This window comes from Ostrinia furnacalis, unplaced genomic scaffold, assembly GCF_004193835.3.
Source record: "Ostrinia furnacalis isolate ACB-3 unplaced genomic scaffold, ASM419383v2 OfSCF0395, whole genome shotgun sequence".
NCBI classification, from domain to species: Eukaryota; Metazoa; Arthropoda; class Insecta; order Lepidoptera; family Crambidae; genus Ostrinia; species Ostrinia furnacalis.
In genome coordinates this window covers 29,767-47,207 of record NW_021130634.1, presented here as the reverse complement: position 1 = coordinate 47,207, position 17,441 = coordinate 29,767, and the positions used below count along the sequence as shown (strand labels likewise).

Here is a 17,441-nt window from a genome sequence, read left to right as displayed (position 1 = left end):
ATATTTAATTTATATGCTAACGNTATAGAACTGATATTTATATTAATACTTTTGGTGTGACTTCTGTGAATGAATGTATGTATTCTGTGCCTGTAGTTCATCAAATAAAAATAAATATCCTAACGCATTACTATACAGCGCTATACTTTGCATAAAAGTCCTCAAAATCTGAAATGTGCGTTCCTTCCGAAGACTGATAAACCGAAAACCACCCACAAAATAATTTAATCTACAATTTTGAAGCTGATCAAAATAATGCTGTACCTCCTTTAGCACTGACTATGCAGTTTAGAGCACCATTAAATGTTCAATGGCGAGGTATATTGAAAACTGGCGCTCAAGTCTCTCGAACCTAGGCAAAGTTCACCGCTATATTTAAAACTAAATTCTAGTTCAGATTAGGCTCTTACAAGTACTCCAGGGGAAGTTCGTTGGAAACGAAATGAAAAAAGTTGGCTGGTTCTATGCAGCTCGGCATGTTTGCATAAATGTCGACCGCCGCGAGTGTGCGCACCAACTTAGAGGGAAATTACACTGTAACCGGCCATCTTTTATTCTCTCTCCCGTACTTGAGGTCAGGAGCCACTGAATCACTGAACTGAAATACTTAAATTGCATTCTGAGGACAGAGAAAAGCGTTTATATGCACAACATACGGCTCTAATGGGGAAGGGATCGGATAAAATAGAAATACTCTTGCTCTTATATTAAGTCTTCGTGATATGACTACTGAGATCTCTGGCATCAGATTTTTCCCGAAAAGAGTTAGACTAACTTCGTGGGTGTATTGGTAGAGTCATTTAGAAAATACAAATTCGGCCATTATTTGATCCTAAGTAAGCTATTGTTCAATGGACTGATCTGAAAATAATGGTTTCGAAATATGGAACTTTTTGGGACAGGTCGTACCTATTAAGTTTGCAATGAAGCTATTACCCAGCACACAATCCTAAGTTGGCTATTTAATGCAAACCCTCGGAGATGAAGACGGTACAAACACTAACCCCTGAACAACATACGGTACTTATTGTTATGTTCGTTGTCTAGAAGGTGCTTTTTCCTAAGCCCACCATTATACTCTGCCAACCGGCACCTTTCTTTTATATTCGAAATAAACGTAATCAGCGGCTCCATTCATACAATTAACCTCATTATCCGCTACGAACTTACCATAGTTACTCGTAACTACTATTTTACTATTCTATATCTAGGGTATGTCGGAGTGATTACGACCCACACATTTGGAGTAAACATAAGTCGTATAAAATACCGAAAAGCTTCATCAAACAAGCTTTATTAGTCATGTAATTTGAAACGTGAATTGTTTATTATGAATTCATTTCAATTATATTTAACGTTCACTAAATGATTTTCCATTTTCATATTCTGTTGCTGACTTAATTTGACTTGACATTATATTTATTCCGTAATAAAATACCTACTCATTTTGTTATTTATTAGATATCACAAATAAAAGTTTATACTTTTCTTTACCAAATGAATAGACGGTTACCTTGGTAATGTTAGTTTAAATGCATTTACTTTTACAGATTAGGAACTTGAAAGGATAAATTGCACAGATACACTGTTTGTTATACTTAATTTACTTATACTCGTATTGTTGCTGAATAAACTATTTTTTGAAGATACTTACAATACACACATAATGTACATACTTACGTGTTTGTTTACTTTACCATTGTTTACTTTTTATTTGTGAAAGAAAATCGAAATTAGGTTTATAATGAGATTTATATTTCTATAAATACAATATTGATAACAAGAAGGAAGAAGAAAATAATTGGACATAACTCAAAGAAGGAGCAACAGGACGTCCATTTGTAAAGCAAACTTTTGTAGCGGAGCAATGCGTGTGGGAATACAACTGTCTTCTAACTGAGGTAAAACTTTCAGTTCAAGTTAAATCTCGAGTTCTATTGCACGTAATGACGTAATGCTAGCTCGAGTCGTCTGTCAAATACTTGCGTGGGGTAGTAACATACAGTTTCCTTAAGATATGACATACATTTAGGTGCTTTTAAAAGACTAGCTTTTGCCCGCGACAATCCGCGACATTTTCGATCTGTCACAAGAACTTTAAACACGCACGTTAAAAAAAAGGATTAAAACTACCTACCCTTAATTAGCTTTTTCCTGGATCTCAAACTATCTCTAATATACCGTTAATTTCAGCTCGTGGTAGCTTGAAAAGGTAATAGACTGACATATTTTTAACTGACGCATTTATAATAACAGTATGGAAAAAGGATGTATTTAGACTAGAGAGAGAGAGAGAGAGAATAAGTCAGAGCCACGAGTTGGGTAGTTCTAAATTAGAACTTCTAATTACATAATTTAGATGAATGAATGTACTAGACTTTTGAGACCATCATTCACGAATAATCTAGCTCCCGTGGGTCTACTCTGTAGTACTATTTATATATATAGCTATATTTTCATAACTTTAACTCATTTTATCTGTAAAAAAAACTTGGATGTAGAGCCGAATTCGTCATCGTTGTACCGACTAACGACAGCAGACCAAGCTTAAGACTGTGATTTTTAAATGCAAATGCAATTAGCTATTTTGCAAAATAAAATTGCATAAATTATATTATTATATTATATAAATATAAAATAAAATTATAAAAAATAAAAATAAAATTATATAAAATATTATAATATTCTTCGAAAGCCTTTTTCTTTCTTCGGAGAATGTGTTAGACTCAATAGAGTATTGAAGCCATGAGAAAATTACTTTAAAAAAACTCGTGAGTGATGACGATTTTGATTTTCCTCCTGTTTAACACGGAACCCTAAGGCTGGGTTGCACCATCTGACTTTAACTTTGACAAACGTCAAAAATCTGTCAAACTCCATACAAAAAACACCGGTTAACGTCATATTTACGGTCAAAGTTAGGTGGTGCAACTCAGCCTAAAAAGGTTAATACACTTTTCCGATAAGGTGTCTTAAATGATAAGCCATGATTTAATTTCCCAAACGCTGCCGTGTCTGATACGTCAATTAGTTTGTTAAGAAACCATGGATTAATCCAATAACCCAATACAAACACAGTTAAAATTAATTACCCACGCTTTGATTTGAAAACCACGAAACTCGAAACTTTGTAAATACCAATTAGAAACTTTCAAGTTCTTTCAGATTAATGTGACTTTGTCAACTTAAAGGGCAACTTAATAAATTTTTGGAAATTACCAAAAACAGTTCACTAATTGTTTTCATAAATGCTTTTGAACCTCTGTATCTTTTCTGTGCAGTTAATTGAATTATTAATTTCATGTCACCTGTGCTGTGTTACAAAACTATAACACGATTTTATCGAATCAAAATAATATAATGAACATCACATTGTCTCGAGGCAATACTTATTTTATGTCTAGTCTACGTAATTGGTACATACAATAATTGGGACAATTTATTAATTATTATTACAGGCGTCACCGGGACTACAAAGCGCCCGGGAGAAGCAAAACACTGTTCTCTCAAAAACAAAACTCTGCAAATGTTACCGCGGGTGAGCGCTAGTTTCCAATTAATGTAACTGCTCATTTACATGTCTGCCTATTTCGAAATGAAAGGACCTCAGGTTTGTATGGAAAGGAATTTACGACTCTCCTCTCAATAAAGGAGGGATTTGCGTACAAGAGCCGTCGGTGCCAAAACGTATTTAGCTATGAAATAAAATACCATTTCGTGAAATATTTTTTCAGATGTGAAAATATGCCAGTGTGAAATGCGAGTCGGACTTGCACACGAAGGTTTAGTACCATCATAAAAAATAGATGGTGCTGTGTAAAATATTTAAGGCTTTATATTTTTTCGCATTACACAATTTTCATTCATCCTTTGTATTAATGTAGATGACCCCAAATTCCCAATATAAGCAGGTAATTAATGACACATGACGAAATCATTGTGATTCAATTCAATTTGCCCTCCATTGTACAAAACAGACGGCGCCGTTTGTGAAAATGATGGTTCTTGTAATTTGCACATGTAACCTTTACAGCCAATAAAAACGTTCTATTGAAATTTATACTGTTCACTAATTACACGAAGCGATATAATGATAAACATTATTAAATAAACATGTCCCGACCACGATATAGGTACAGTAGGAGATATTAAAGAAGACCAAACTCTGCATTACAGCTTAGTTGACCACTTTCAGGTGATTAGATTACAGTTTTACCAATTGAGAAAGAAATAAAAGTTGTAAGACGTTATCGTCTGTCTAGCTATGGTTCGAATCAACGACGACAAAAATCTCCCGCTGCTTGTGGTATTTGGATACCATGGTGCGAATCGACAACGAACGAAAAACAAATCTCTAGAGAATACAAGGAGTCTTTCATTCACCGTGGGGCGTGGTGACAAACAGCTCGTAGTGTCAATCGAATCGAAAGACCTTTTTTTTGTCGGTGATTTTGCTTCGCCAAAATTTAGCTGACCTTTGACCTAAATCAGCATTTATTTAGGCAACGCCTTCAATGAAGTGGATACGATTGATGACACACATCCGCAGATTAATCTACGCACACTTATGTACGGTCAATGTAATATTAATGAGAAACGTCACTTACATCTAGGTATCTACGTATTTACTTAGGTACGGGAACAAAACTGCGCTTACAGAGCTTGTTTTTCTACGTGTTACTTTTTTTATTACTTATTCATCTAAAATGCATGCAATTTCAGATTTTTAAAGTATAAAAGATTTCAATATTTCCATCTTCCCGCGTCAGTCGTTTTAGAATTTCGTAAAGCTTCGCATTTTTCGAAGCGCGAGCTCAAAAATGCTTATTTTATGTGACTATTTCGGTAACCTTCAACTTTTTAAAACTTAAAAAAGTTGAAAGTGCGTTCTGGGAATTACGTGACCAGTTTGAAATACGGGATTGGTAAGTAAACTTCAAACTTTTGGCGTAGAAAACTCTAGATGAACAGTTCAACAATGTAACTTTATGGCCAGATTTTCATCGCACTAAACGACCTCGTGAAAACGTGCTGAAGTGGAGCATAAAAAGTGCGTCAATGAGACTATAAATGAGCCATCTCGGCCCACCGGGAGGAGCAGCCAAATGAACGAAAGCAGAAGATTTTGGTTATAGTTGAGTTCATGAGTTTGGAACTCGACGACGCTCCGAGTTCGACACCAAGTTTGTTGAATTGATATCCTGACCGCCTGCGGCTGCATCCTAATCCTACCATCAATTGATTAATTAAGTGGACAGTGTGTTTACTTGCCCGCAATTTGTGTAGATAACGCTTGCCAGTTAACGCTTCTGTTTAGCCACAAAATCAATGACAGTATATTAATACAGATTTCTGCGTTCATTCTAGCGCGTTGCTTACCTACGTGGGAATGAACACGGAAGTGTGTATTTTAATTAAGTAGGTAGTTTAATTAGTTTTGCTACCAAGCTTTCGTGGTAGAACTGTAACAATCAGGCGGAGCAGAAGCGGTTGCCATAGTTGCGACCAAGGTCGGTCTATCTCATGTAATAAAAACTATTTATTCTTCTCCTCGTAATTGTCACAAGGTTATCCTCTGGCGAGAATATTAATACTCCAGCCATATAATATAACTATATTTACTATACCTATACCCGGATAAACAAAGCTACCTTATACCTTCCAGTCGACGAGTTTTGCGAGCGCCTGCCTGTCAAACCCAAACCGATTGGGGAAAGTTCGTTTCCTGAATTCACTCGCCGGACCCGACCAAATCGTTGTCGTTGGCGAACTTTGAGTTGAATATCCAATATTATGCTGATTCAATAATGTTTTGCAGAAAATGAGCATCGGTATGTAGCTATACCACAGAATAAGTAATAGTACAGGTACAGAAGGATTACTCCGCAAGACGATTTAAATAAATGCGAGTCTTGCTACGACGCGATACAGTGGAATTCAGCTCGCACAGCACTACGTACCTACAATTTTATTCACCTACAAGTTTTGTCTCTTTCTATCGCGTGCCTCTGAACTCTTCTTACGCTGTTAGGGTTGCTGTCTAGTAGTGTCTAGTAAAAAAATAATAAATCTACTTATTTGTTATGAGGTACGTATGTAGGTAAGTACGCATTCATTATGGAAAACCTTGGGAGAGGCCTTTGCCCAGCAGTGGACGTCATTTATTTTGGCTGAAACGAACGAACGCATTCTGAGCAGTAGTCATGGTAGGTTAGGTTCCTATACTATCCTAAGAATTATTGATTACCTACATGGTCAACATACCTTTCAGCATCTTTGGGAAGCGAAAAAAAAGATAAATCCGTTAGATTTCTTTTCGAATTTAAACACCCGAACGCCGCACAATAATATTTCTTTCTCTTTATGTCCATTTTTAAATAATACTTCGATCATAGAATTAGTTACTAAAACGCACGCCAGCATCCTGACGGGCGCGCGCGTGACACTCGACTGATATAATACCCGCCGGCGGGGCGCTTCGCTGTAGGTAATTATCGGATGTACCGCGCGGAGTGAGCCAGGCCTGGCTATACGTCCCTAAAAAAATAAGAGCACGTTAGAAGTCCGATAGAGCCGCGTCAGATTGCTATAATGTTTTACAACCCAGTGACTAACGGGCAGTTTAGTAGAAGCAGATAAATCAAACAAATTAGCTGGCATTGTTTGTTTCTATAATTAAAACTTACCCATCCCGTGACAGTTAATTGATGCCAACAGAGAATGGTATAAGAACTAGATATTTGAAAATACGCAGCAGCACTTAGGTACAGGTATTTTATTGCCTCATTCCAAGTTCCTTGCTTCGCTTTAATAAAGTCAATGTAGCGCAGCCAATCCTAGCGCTAAAGAGGCAGAGGTGCTACACAGCGGAATTTAATGCAGGAGGTATTGCATTATTGCAGGATCTTAGTGGCGCGAAATACAACCCATTTTGGCTTAGTTCTAACAAGATTAAACAGTAACAAATTTAATTTGAGGACAAGAATTTGGTTGGAAAATGTTCTTATTACGTTTCAGGAACCTTAACAAATACATGTTATGAAATTAGACTACTCGTCTACCGCAATAATATCGGTACAGATGCAATTGCGATACCTCCCGATATGAAATTTCCCATATGAAATGCGCCTAGCTGAGTTGCGACTGGGCTAATATGAATCCATTTTAAATCGGGAGCCTTGCTTGCAGACGAATTAATAAATGTTGTAGGTCCAATTTTAGAATTAGAGTTTCAAAAATAAATCACAAAAACGGATGTTTAGAAACAATAATGTTTATTGTGCTATAGATAGACGTGAAAATACAATTGACGAAAGATGAAATTTTGATTAAGTACCTGCATACTAAGCTTTGCACTGATTTCTGTATAAAAGCAAAAAAAAACTAAAAAGGTTATGTAAGTAGGTACTTACTTACACTTATTAAAATAATTCAAATTCATCTCTCGTAGCCCTCGGGAAATTAGTCTCAAAACAAAGGCTTAGGCTAGTTAGTGCTAATTACCAATGGCAAATTTTATTAAACGCAATTCCGTCGCTAGCCGCCTAAAACGTTTGTTATTCTTTGAGTACAAATTAATTAGTTTCTGAAATATATTTTTCATTATTGAAACCCCTTTAAATTCTCGCTTTGTTCTAAATAGTCTAAATACGCCATTTGATATAAAATTTAACTCAACCCAAATTCAATAATGCGTTTAGTAGGTAATTAAAGAAGAAAGTAAAAACATTTTTAGTTCAAAATATGAATATTACTTTTAGTCACTATGGCTCTGAGACCACTTACAAAGATTTTTGCGAATAATTATTAAAAGAAAGAATCTCGACAAAGAAAGAAAGAATCTTGTGTAGATACGATGAATACGTGAAAAGATCAGAAACATAAAAAAAATACATATCAATATATAAACTCATTAGCCAGGAAACCAGAAATACAATCAGCACGCTAGCATAAGTAGAGGACACAAACTTTTAAAAGATTAAGTTTCTTTCTAAATAGTGAATATTAATGTAAGCAATAAGCATAGGTTAAGATTCGATGGGACTTACATGTTTTCGAACAAAAGTCCCTAAATAAAAACAGATTAAAAAAACTACTTATAGTCGGGCTGATTGTATTTCCGCATTGTTCTTTCGCGTGATTTGGCAGGGTAATTTGGGGCAGTCGACATTTTAGTTGCGAAAAACGTATAAATTTATTGAACTCTATGTAAATTTTACTGTTAAATTATTTGGAGGAATCGGAGATAGACCTATTCAATTAATTAGGTCAGCCAGCCTGACTAAACAAAGTGCCTAGAAGTCCAAAGGGACATCTTTCTTTCGCTTAATACTTCTTGGCTCATTGTAAAATAGAAATAACATTAAACAACTTCATTAGAAGGATACTTACTTATTATTTGTACGCGATAGTTATGACTTCATTGAAAAATAGGTATCTGTAAAAGATAAAATCATAATTTCTGTACCTACCTACATATTTACACAGAATCATATTTTTCTTAAGTGGTGTAGTCCATTCGTACTTAAATACTTTTATATGTTTGTTTCTCTGTCATAATAGCCATCTCCACTTGCAAATGCTGAGGCTAAATTACAGATGAATAACATCGTTTAAATTACCTTTCAATTTCTTTGTAGAAGCACTCACGCATTCTGACGTGGCCGCTAATATTAGTTAAATATTCAAAGCAGCTTTAACGCTACTTTAGCGAAATTTTCCAAGTAGGCTTATTAACACCAAAAAGTCAAGCTTCATAATAATTACAGTGCCTTTTAGAATATCGTGGAAACTTAAGCTCATCAATTTTCCTCTGAACTGAAATTCGAACGTTCACTCACATCACCACCTACATACACAAATGTCAACATGAATAGGTACGTATTTCTCCAAAGCAGTGATTTTCGACGTGTGAAATATTTTTCTACCCTTAGGCCATTGCCCCTGAAATGTTGCTGCTTCAAAGCAACGAGCTTAAAAAGACAGAAGTACCTACGTAATCTAAAAAATTATACATGAAGTAGGTACGTACGTGTCTGCTCAAATACAGGACAACATACCGAGATGAAAGGAAAAAACTTGTCGCTAGTTCTTGACTGCGTTACAGTGATTGCAGTTTCTCAGTAGGTTGTACTTTCCTAATTCAGCATAACTCCTAAATTGATAATCTGTAGAAAGTTCTTCCATAAGAATGTGTACTTAACTTGTTTCTCTAACTTGTACGGAAACAGTGAAATTACACTGAAGAGTGAAACAATAAATATTACTAATATTATAAACGCGAAAGTTTGTATGGATGTCTAGATGTCTGGATGTCAACATGTTTGTTACTCTTTCACGCAAAAACTACTGAACGGATTTTGATGAAACTTTACAGTGTTATTTATTTATAGCCCAGATGTTATTCTAGGCTATAATTTATGACGATCTGTGACAAAAAAAAATTCTCGCGGGTGAAGCCGCGGACAAAAACTTTAACAATAATGAAACCAGAAATTAATAACAATGGAATTGTCTAATGACATCCTATTAGATATTGTTGTGTTTTGGGACTTGTGGGTGCCCTTTCCCTTACATTTACTTTACGTTTACTTAATACTTAAATGTCACATCAATTACACGCCTACACTCACTGGTATAAAATAAAATAAAAAGACCAACCATTCGATCATGCCCAATTGCCGAGTCACCTATTACGCACGTAAGCGCTTTTGCCGACTAAACTAAATAGCAGGGGCTTTACCTGAATCGATATATTTGGCTAATAAAATTCGACACACATTGGCCAGTGATTGTCGCCACAGTAGCTTTGATGAATTTGTCCCTATTTGTGGTGTAATTCTGCAAAAATGGATACTGATACGACTAACATCATCAAGATACTTGGAAGGTCAAATCAAATAACATGGTTATTGTACCGAGAATGAGTTATTAAGCATGTTCCCGGAATCGCGGCCAAATCCGGAATTAGAACAAACTAGTTCAACATGGGCATAATGATATTAGTTGTAACATCGGCCAGTTTTCTGTAGTGTACCTACAAAGAAAGAGTAGGTAGGTATAATCACATCTATCAAATGCCCGTAAGTAGGATATAACATTTACGAGTATGTGGATACTTGGAAGTAACTTGAATAATTCAGACCATATTTCTGTCCGGAAAATTCAGAATTTTCTCATAGGTATTTCAATATCTTGATCCATAAAATCATAATAATAAATGTTTTACGAGTAAAGCACTGAATAAGTAATTGAAACAACAAAAACAGTTAAGTTCTAGGAAGTACCCTAAAGAATCAAAAGAACAATGGCACACAAAGCTTAGTTTCTTAACCGAGAAAAGGACCAACGAATATTAAGTTCGAGACAGTGATCTTAGTTTACCTACCGTTTAAGTTTTACATCAACGTATGTAGGAAATAGTAGTATATTCAGTTTTGTAACAAGTTCTTCGAGGCCATAACTGGCAAGGTTCAACCATAAATTCCAAAAAAATATGTTTGGACTTGTGATCCTAAAAATAAAATGCTAAAATAATCGCTTTCTAGAATTCAATCAGTTTGAGCCTGTTATTCAGTCTGGGCTGAATTAGTTTATTGTTTATAGTACTTCAATACTCGGACTAACCTAGACTAGACTATCAGGCATCCCAATTAATCCTGTCACGTAATTATTTAACTTGTTTGAGTAAAATGAGCTGACTCATAATATTTCAATTGCGCTTGTTCGCTCTCTTCATAATCCATAATACCCTAGTTTGAAAGTCCTTCGAAGGGCATCCAATGAAATGTGCTATATATTAATGCTATTCCATTAAATATTCATGCTAGTGCTTATCACATCATTAACATTGGCCCGCTGCGGGATTTGAATCCCCAACCTTTGCTAGCGTTTTAGTCCAGCAAGTGTAACTACCAGGTCCGCCGTCAAACCAAGTCATTCATGCCAATTTCTAAGAAATTTCTGTTCAACACGTTCTTCATAAAATCAATTATCAAATATCCAGTCAGTCTCAAAAGTAAAATAACGTTTTACAAAGGAGGAAATTCATAATCGAAATTCATTTAAATCTAAATATGAAATCATTAATTCAAATCAAATAATGTTCTTTTATTGAGTAAATGCTTGTTTACCATAGTCAATATTATCAATTTTAATTCCTTTGGCTACAGTTAAGGCTCTATGTACACTGTACAGTAACTTACTAAATATTTTAATTGCATTAAAATAAATTTACATTAATCGCACATTATCTTAGTTATGGTCTGTATTTATAAGGGTATGTTATTCTTACATTAGGGTGTCCCTTATATGGCCGAAAAAAAATTTTTTTTAGATATTGAAATGCATACCCCCTATTTCTTTTCGTACTACTCAGACATACTTAAATATAAAATTTCATCTTCCTACGTCAACATTAACCCGTGCCGACCGAGCTCTGAAGATTTTGAAAAATGCTGGTTTCACTCCTTTTATTAAGTAGCTAAATCAATTAAAATATTTAATTTTTATAAAATATTTATAAAAAGAAGATAACATTACAGATCAGACAATATATTTTACTTTTGAGGGACCCTTTTTTACAATCTGGATACAGATTTCCATGCTCCTGAATATTGGCCCGATTTTTGCTACAACGTGCGTAGCAAAAAAAGCTTTTGCTGTTTCTTTGCGGTGATCAAACCATGAAAATCTTGCATAAGCTTTATAGCTCTTTCAGCTGTATCATTAACTACCCTAAAGAAAGCACTTTTTTGCCTTTAAATAGGCAACATCTTTTTCTCATATAGAAATGAGTCTCAGGGGGAAATTATTATCAATTTTCAATCGAGAAAGTAAATTTATACTCTTGACAGACACAAAACCACTCAATGGTTTTCCAGCAACAATAAATAAGGCAGTATTATTATCAATTCATTAAAAACAGGATAAAAAATTAGTACAAAGTCCTATTTACCATAGAAATAATCATACCTTCTTCAGATGGAATGTATCTCTTCCCAGAATCATACATACTCTCTCTTTGTACTTTTACTACAATATTGACGGTGTTTGTTCATTACCTTCATCATCAAAGAGTGATAAAACTGCAATTTCTTCTGATATGAAGTACCAAAGATGTTGACTGAACTTGCTCAGGGCTGCTTAGGAAATCAATTTGTCAACACTCTCATATACCTCTTGGAAAGTGGATGTCAAGAGTTCCTTAAGGCTTTCCTCAGAGCTGGTAAGCTGGTCGTGATGTCCTTGCATTTGTATAGAATCTTGCGTAGTAAGAGATGACGATAAACCTCCGAAACATATTTGCTCTATTTTTATTGATTTATTAATTTAATTTTCTTTGTCTTGCACTTTATGCTTTCTTAACTAACTTTTTGTCTACACCTTAACACACTGGACGCCTTGGTTTTATTTGTTTTGGTTAAAATATTTTATTTGTTTTTAAATCTTCCTCACCGCGGCGCTTATAAATCTTGAATTTTTTAAATATTTTTTCTTGCAACTCCCTCCAAGCATGGTGAAGTTTTTACACAGTTAGGCTCTAGTAGGATTTATAGCTTTTCCCAAAATATAATACACTCCCGAATGATGAGATTAGAGCTTTCAATAACATTTAATTAACTTCACAAAATATGTTAAAAAATACTGCAAAAACTTGATGATTAACGGTAACTTTGTACCTATTATTTGATAAATTTACGTCACCGACTAAGAAAATATTTTTTTTATTGCTTCTTAATTCCACAGCCATCTTCTAAATGTCAAACAATAGGTGTTAATCACTAGATTAATTGAGAACAAATGACAAATACCGCGAATACGCACCGCTACTGCCGCGCAACATGTTCCGATGCAAGTCGGCACGGGTTATCGTACTCCAAATAAAGTAAAAATTTATTTCCAAGTGTTTTAGAGGCAAACAAACAAAACTAAGACCTATGCGTTACAAATTTAAAACTTTGAAAAATAAGGGACACCCTATCTTACATCAAATATTCATGAATGAATATGCAGATAATTATGTAATTTATGTGCCCTACATATTATTATTATTTACAAACATTGTGATTAATTAGGTACACAAAATTAATCATGCATGCAGTACCTACTAAAGGTACTTTTATAACAATGTAAAATTGCTAAATGCCTTTCTATTTTGTGGTAAAATGTCCTTAAAATGTATTATTGACATTCAGAAACTTATATTATCAAATAATCTTGCGGTTACTATTATAATATAATATCATGTAACCATAATGAAATCGGAAAGACAAACCGCAACTAAACAAAACCTGATATTTTGAAGGTCATGGGAATTCGGTGTGCCACCAGTTCAAGGGATTTTCTGCTAGGCCCAAAGGTTAACTGGGAGAGAATACCTTATGGCATTAAGTTCACCTTTTTACTAGGTTAAGCATTTGTATCTATGATACCGGATCCGTGAAGTACGAGTATGCTACCTGTGTTACAATACATATAAGCTGTATGTTTTCACAATAAAGAAAAAAAAACAACTTTGAATAAACTAAAATTAAATTACATAGGAAATAAAAGCTCACTGAGATGACTCAGGAACCTATACAATGCCTGATAAGTAACTAACCATAAATTAAGGTTATTCAAGCAGAAATTGACTATGGGTTATGAATTCATGTGTGACATTGTGGTCGAAAATGAATGGACGCTCATATTCTCCCTGCACCGGAATTCGGGCATAGTTTGTCCGAACCCTCTGAACAAATGTGGGTAAGGCGCGACCTCTAAGAAATGGAGTTTACCTCAATAATTAGGTATAGGTAATTATTTTTATGGGTTACATCTGCAAACGGCTCAGCAAAGTATAATTAACCGATTCCGCTAAATAATTGATTGGGTTTCGCCTGAATTCTTATGAAATAACCGGTAATAAAATAGTAACTATTTGTACTATTACATAATGGAAATGGGTTACTACGACCGCCTGAAGGAAAAGACGAAAATTAGAAATAGAAACACCCGGTAGAATAAAACCTAAAAAATAACAATTGCTAACGTAATTGAACATTGTAAAGGTATTAAAATTCTAACAAAGTACTCTAAAAAAGTAATAGATTATATGTATGTAGAAATGTTACTTACAATGTCTTGAATATTAAATAGAAAAAATAATTAAAATACTTACATATTGTAAGTATAATGAACGATGTTGTACCTAGTAAAAACTACTAAGGTAGATGCTTGATGTATACTTTTTTAAACATTCCACGTGCGGTGCGCGTGGCTCAAGCGTTTAGAATTAAAAGCGTGGGAGATAACATTCTGGGCTGTTGAGGATGAGGATTATAAATTAAAAAACCATAGAAAACGAATCTGACTTAATGCTTTCATGAATTGAAAACGAGTGACAGGTATTTGGGTCTCGTTATTCATCTACTAAAATAAGGCATTAGCGTCTCTAGATTTTGAAGGTATTTTTAGAATCACTAAATGAATAAAATTGGTATATGCAGAGTAAGTAATTAAACACTGAAAACTATTTTTAGTTTTCTTCATCCTTAATTTTCTTCTACGGTAGACACATTAAAGATAGCATAGGAGGCAGTTTTTGATTAAATAAGTCCTTAGATAGTCTGATATTAGGACAGGCCTAACAGTAGGTACCACCTAACTTTGACCGTAACTTTAACGATAACCGGTGTTTTATGTATGGAGTTCGACAGAGTTTTGACGTTTGTCAAAGTTATGTAAGATTGTGCAACCCAGCCTTAAAATATGTTTTAAATATCCTAATTCCTTGCCTTACGTACTTCACTAGTCTTTAAACATGATAACAACCACTCAAGCCAGATAAACATGCCGCCTAATGCAAGTGCCGAAACGTACCCTTTAATCTGGGGTTCCGCTTCTTACAATAATAAACACTCGATTAACTACATGAATAAAACATACATTTTACGATCACACGACGACAAATAAAATGCACACGTATCAGTGTAATATTTTATTCTTCTTCATAATAACATTTTAAAATTTGAATTTTTAATGTCGCATTACTCGTACATTAACATAACGTGAACCTGGAAATGGGTCACAAGCGGAGAGTAACGGAACCAGGTATTTTGCAATCACCTGTATAATCCGAAAGTTTATTACAATTTTATTTTTAATGCACTCCACCTGTTTTATACTTATTATATTGTAATGAAGTTTATTAACTGAAAGCTTTTGTGTTAATTTACAAACTTTTTAACCGTCTGTAGGTGTGTAACCGTAGGTTTGATTCCTAGTGGGTGAAAAATTGTCAAATAGGTTTTGTTGGTGGTAGAAAGGTTTGTAATAAGTCCACCTGGTTTTACTCGTATCATAGGTACCTATAAAGTCTGTCTATAAGAATACCCTCTGTGGTTGAGGATTCCCATTGAAGCTGGCTTCCTACTTCGGCTCTACCATCATTTTCCGACAAGTGAGATGGAAGCCAGATTCATAATAAATTTACCTAAGATGCTCATATTATAAATTATTATTTACTTACCATAAGAGGAATTCTTGTACCTTCTTGAAAAATTAAAATCTGTCTTTATATGGTTTATTTCCTAATAAACGTTGATAGCGTATTTCGATTCTTATGTCAACCACGCTCAAGCCAAAATTCATTCGTGCAAGAGGGAGTTGGATAGATTCGGGGAATACGAATGCCAGGAAGTGGCCACATTACCTAATTCTGATCAAATAGTTTTACGAGTTATTGCATAATGGTTCGTAGAAAAAGATAATAATATTATCTCGAGAAATGTCTATCTCCATTATTAGTTTTGGTGGCGCTTTCGGCGCTTTCGAACGAACGAACGAACGAATTGCGATACTGCTATAAGTGCTACTTTCTATATTCTTATTTAATCGAAACTTATGTTTAGAATCACTTCAATTAAAAAACATAACCCTCCTTCCGGCACAGTCAGGTAATGAACACAATATATCTGTCAACGTGAAATTGTGAACTCTGTCAGTTTATACTTAGTCGGGTCAGTTCTGTCACATGTTTATAGTGAAATAATTGATACTAAATTTGTTTTTACGGTAATCATTTATATACCAATAGAAAGGTATTCAAACAAAGATTTTATGCTTATAAAAATTATTTCAAATTTTTCTCGCAATTATGAATACAAGGGTTCAAACTGCGCGGTCAGTGGTCTCTAGAAACACGAGCGAGTTTCGTATCAATATCAGCGGCTGGTTTAATACAGGATGCCTTGAGGGACTCCAAATCAGTATGAGACATAGAGCAGGCCTTCCTCTCCAAATGTTGCCATATTTTGTAATCCAACGTATTAGAGTCTGGACTGGATGATGGCCAGACTTCGTGCCGGCTGAGGTCAATTTTACGCCCTACGAGCGGGTTTAGCGCGCTTTTCGCTCTATGAGCTGGCTCAGAATCCTGCTGGAACTCCCAGTGTCTGTTATTGGGCATGATATGTGAAAAAGGTTCTATTCTATATATAAATACCTCAAAAAAGCCCAAATTTGAGACATGTTACCAAACCTTGAGTGACGATAAAAGCTGGCCTAGCTGGACAGCCTAAATTAAGCCGGTGCTTCTTCATTGATGTACGCATCCAACTTACCATTTTGTTTTTTTGTAACTCTCCTCCATGGTAAATAACAACATTTGAAAAAATTTATTCAAGGTACTTTTTTCCCGCGTACCGCTTAAGCAAAACGTGGGATTTCTTCAATCTCAAGTCTTTTAAACGCGCATCCAAGTAATTTTTGATTTTTATTCAAATAGTTTGAAGCCTTTAGTCTTCATCAATACCAATTTCACCCTGGTTCTGCTTAAGCCTACCTCCAGGGCAGGCAAAGTCTGCTAACGCATGGGATTTTTTTGAGTTCGCGCCTTCGCAGCTTTTAACGTTGCTGGAGTCCTAACCGTGCAAGAACAATTACTTTTGTTTCGTGTCTTCTACACTTAAATCTTCATTATATCGTTTGATGAAACGATAAACGTAAAATTAATATTTGATTCAATTTTTTCAGCACATCGAAAATCTGCTTTCGCGCTTAACCGCACCAATGCTGCGTGACAACTACTGTTCGGTCTTCTTTGTGCGTCCACTACATATTTAAAAACAAATAAAATTCAAAACAATGCACATTTTTAATTTTGTTAAATATTCTAAATTCTAATTCAATAAATATTTTTGAGACCTTCATTCAAAATTCAAAAGTTATGATCATGTGACAGAACTTATGACCAGACTAGGTAATATAACGCGTTAGATTGTAAACTAACAGTGGGTTAGGTTAGGTTAGATTGTAATTTAACTACGTCAGATTGTAATCTGACGGAATTCACAATTTTACGGTGACATATCCAGTCATTCAGACAGTTGGAAACTGGCCAGCAGAATGTCTCCTTCAGATTTAAGTTTAGAAACTAAGTTTTGATTGCTCTTTTGAAT

The 17,441-nt window shown here is 34.8% G+C and overlaps 1 pseudogene; it reads right to left on the bottom strand.

The window, feature by feature from the left end:
* Positions 1-11,518: 11,518 nt before the first annotated feature.
* On the bottom strand, positions 11,519-12,383 carry LOC114362759 (uncharacterized; annotated as a pseudogene).
* Positions 12,384-17,441: the final 5,058 nt, after the last annotated feature.